At 46.1% G+C, this 4,254-nt stretch overlaps 1 protein-coding gene across 11 annotated transcripts in view; it reads left to right on the top strand.

Annotated features, from left to right (window-relative positions):
- Window positions 1-4,254, top strand: part of KLC1 (kinesin light chain 1) — a 129,059-nt gene that overhangs the window by 97,672 nt on the left and 27,133 nt on the right. The window lies entirely within an intron of this gene.

Raw genomic sequence — 4,254 nt, 5'->3', positions numbered from 1 at the left:
ATTCGAACCCGCCACCTTAGGTGTATGTGGCTGGTGCCTTAGCGGTTTGAGCCACAGGCACCGAGCCACAACATATTTTTAAAATGTATTTATTCTTTTATTTTTAAGTTTTTGTAGAGAAGAGGTCTTACTCTGTTGCCCAGGCCAGTCTTGAGCACCCGGACATTCAGTATGGACTTTGATTTGAATTTTAGAAACAGAAGAGGGGACACGGCGTTCGCTCCCTTGTTTGCTCATCCGCTGACTACTCAGTGAATGCAATTTCATGCCTCTGTGCTGTGACTTGGGAGCACCCTGTGGGCCCTCACCTCATTTTCTTCCCTGCTGCCCTTCTCCACAGTCCCTGCTTGCTTCAGGCACAGCCTAAATCCCTTCATCCCAGAAATGTCTGTGGAGTCACTCGTGCTTACCAGGGTTGCTCTGCAATCAGTGGTTCTCTCAGGGTGGCTGGAGTCCAGCCCTGAGCCCCTGGGGACACGGCAGAAGTGCACACCACCCCCACCCCCGTGTGCCAGATGGAGCCACTGCTGTGTGTTATAAGTGATTAATACACACTTGCAGAATGGTTGTTTACTTTATAGAATTTAAATTGTTTGATCAAAAATAATTATATGTTAATTTTTCTCCATTAGTTATTACGTAAGGCATTCGGAATGAGGACATGTGTTACTAATGTGTAGGAAACTTCAGAAGGTGAAGGGAAAGAGGTGTTTTGGTTAATTTATATGTGTATACGTGTACGTATGCACACACAGGTATATACATACACACACATGCATACATATTTTTGTCTATCAAGGTATTTTATTTGCATGAATATATTATATTCCTGGAAAAATAATCCCAGGGCTAGGTAGCTCATGCCTGTAATCTTAGCATTTGGAGGGTTTGAGTGGAAGGATGGCTCAAGCCCACGAATTTGAGACCAGTGTGAGTAACAGAGAATCCCAGCATTCCCTCCTGTGTGACTCTTGGTGGTCCCTGATGCCAGCTGAGGTGGTCAGGACAGTGAAAACAGACAGGTCAGGAGCAGACGATTCCTCTCCCTGGAAAGAGGGTTGATTTTTTATGGAGCAGTAAATAACCCTTTGCTGTAAGATTATAGTAGTGTATAGCAAACAGATCCTGTTTGCAATTGTGTGGCAGTTCCCCTGGAGGGAGTCTTGCCCTGGGCAGAACGCTCTCCTCTCTTGACCTGACTGCAGAGGCTACTCTGCTTGGTAGTGATTCCAGGCCATCTCCTTAATGCTGCTTTGTAAAAATTCTACTGTTGGCATAGACTTCTTCTGACTGGCTGGCTTTTTGCTAAATATAGTGGCATGAAGTCCATTAATTGGTTTCTAGTTAAAAGCAGCTTTTTTATACTCACATTTTTCTCCCTAAAACAGAGCAGAAAGGCATTTTTTTCCTTAGGTCAGATGCAGATGTGTCCCACTGTTTCAGCTCATGACAGCATCGCACTGGTTTTCTGTGGCTTCCGGTGTATGAGTTGAATCAGTGGCCTACCTTGTTGTTAAGACATCAAGCTATGTTAACTTGTACCAGAATCTGTTTAGTGGACATAAAGCTGCACCAAATGACAGGGTCAATAAGTTTACCTATTCACCTATTTATCTGTTCATGTCTTTTTTTTTTTTTTTTTTGCAGTTTTTGGCTGGGGCTGGGTTTGAACCTACCACTTCCGGCATATGGGGCCAGCGTCCTACTTCTTTGAGCCACAGGCACTGCCCTGTTTATTTATGTTTTTAGAAACAGGATCTCGCCCTGTCACCTAAGTAAGCTGAGTACAGTGGGACAATCACAGCCCACTGCAACTCAAAGTCCTAGGCTCAATGCCTTAGCCTTCTGAGTATAGGCACTTGCCACTATGCCTGGTTAATTTTTTGAGACAGGGTCTCATTATGCTACCTGGGCTGATCTCCAACTTCTGGCCTTGAGGGATCCTCTGGCCTCAGTCTCAAAGTGGTGGGATTACAGATGTGAGACATCTCACCTGCCCTAAACACTGTTCACCCTTTTAAAATTAATATTATTAATAGGGCTGGGCATGGTGGCTCATGCCTGTAATCCCAGCACTCTGGGAGGCCAAGGCAGGTGGATTGCCTGAGCTCATAGGTTTGAGACTACCCTGAGCCAGAGCAGGACCTTGTCTCTAAAAATAGCCAGGCTGGCTCGGCGCCTGTGGCTCAAGTGGCTTAGGGGCCAGCCACATACACCTAAGGTGGTGGGTTCAAATCCAGCCCGGGCCCGCCAAAACAACAATGATGGCTGCAACCAAAAAATAGCCGGGTGCCTGTGGTCCCAGCTACTTGGGAGGCTAAGGCAGGAGACTTGCTTGAGCCCAGGAGTTGAAGGTTGCTGTGAGCTGTGATGTCACAGCACTCTACCCAGTGGGATAGCTTGAGGCTGTGTCTCATAAGAATAGCCAGGCTTTGTGGCGGGCACATGTAGTCTCAGCTACTCGGAGGCTTAGGCAAGAGAATTGCTTAAGCCCAAGAGTTTGAGGTTGCTGTGAGCTATGACACCATGGCCTTCTACTGAGGGTGACAAAGTGAGACTCCTGTCTCCAAAACAAAACAAAAAAATACTTATGGCTCATGCCTGTAATCCTAGTACTCTAGGGGACTGAAGCAGGTGGATTGTTTGAGCTTAGGAGTTTGAGACTAGCCTGAGCAAGAGCGAGACCCTGTCTCTAAATAATAGCCAGGCATAGTGGTGGGCTCCTGTAGTCCCAGCTACTTGGGAGGCTGAGGCCAGAGGATTGCTTAAGCCCAAGAGTTTGAGGTTGCTGTGAGCTGTGACGCCAAGGCAATCTACTGAGGGTGACAAAGTGAGACTTATCTCCGAGGGAAAAAAAAGTCAATATCTAACTTAGCTCCTACTAAGCAAATACCACCCTGATACCAAAACCAGGAAAGGTCAGACAAAAAAGGAAACTACAGACCAATCTGCATATTATTATTATTATTATTATTTTATTTATTTATTTTTTTGAGACAGAGCCTTAAGCTGTCCCCCTGGGTAGAGTGCCATGGCTTCACTGCTCACAGCAACCTCCAACTCCTGGGCTCAAGCAAGTCTCCTGTCTCAGCCTCCCAAGTAGCTGGGACCACAGGCGCCCACCACAACGCTCGGCTATTTTTTGGTTGCAGCCGTCATTGTTGTTTGGCGGGCCGGGCTGGATTTGAACCTGCTACCTTAGGTGTATGTGGCTGGCGCCTTAGCCGCTTGAGCCACAGGTGCCGAGCCCAATCTGCATATTATTAATGAACATTGATGAAAAAATACTCAGTGAAATCTTAGCAAATATAATTCATCTACGCTTTAAAAAAAAACAGTTCATCACAACTAAGTGGGCTTCATTCCAGGGATGCAGGGGGTGGTTCAACATACTCACATGTAATTCACCACATAAATAAAAAGAAAGACCATATGATCCTTTTTTATTTTTTTGAGACAGAGCCTCAAGCTGTCACCCTGGGTAGAGTGCTGTGGCATCACAGCTCACAGCAACCTCCAACTCCTGGGCTTAAACGATTCTCTTGCCTCAGCCTCCCAAGTATCTGGGACTACAGGTGCCCTCCACAACGCCTGGCTATTTTTTGGTTGTAGTTGTCATTGTTGTTTGGCAGGCCCGGGCTGGATTCAAACCTGCCAGCTCTGTGTATGTGGCTGGTGCCTTAGCCACTTGAGCTAGAGGTGCTGAGCCTGATCCTTTTAATAGATGTAGAAATAGTATTGGACAGAATTCAGTGTTGGCGTATGTAGGACATTCCTTAAACTGATGGAAGGCATCTGTGACAAACCTACAGCCAATATCACACTGAACAGAGAAAAACTGAAAGCACTGCTCCTCAGAACTGGAACTAGACAAGGGTGTCCTCTGTCGCCACTACTCCTCATGGTGCTGGGAGTCCTGGCCAGTGCATCAGGCAAGAGAAGGATAGCAGGAGTCCCAAACCACAACAGAGGAGGTCCAGCTGTTGCTCTTTGCTGATTATATGATTTTATACCTAGAAAACCTCAAGGACTCAACTGTAAGAATTGATAAAGAAATACACCAGTGTCTGAGTTTATAAAGTTAGAATATGCAAATCAGTAGCCTTCATCTACATCAAAGACAGGCAAGCTGAGAATCAAATCAAAGACCTTCACAGTAGCATCAAAGAAAATGAAATACTTCAGAATATATTTAACAGGCTCGGCGCCTATAGCTCAACCGGCTAAGGCGCCAGCCACGTACACCTAAGGTGG

Source organism: Otolemur garnettii, unplaced genomic scaffold, assembly GCF_000181295.1.
Source record: "Otolemur garnettii isolate 467f Iridium unplaced genomic scaffold, OtoGar3 scaffold00054, whole genome shotgun sequence".
In the NCBI taxonomy this organism is placed as follows: Eukaryota; Metazoa; Chordata; class Mammalia; order Primates; family Galagidae; genus Otolemur; species Otolemur garnettii.
The sequence above is the reverse complement of the archived record's forward strand: the minus strand, read 5'-3'. Positions and strand labels throughout refer to the sequence as shown.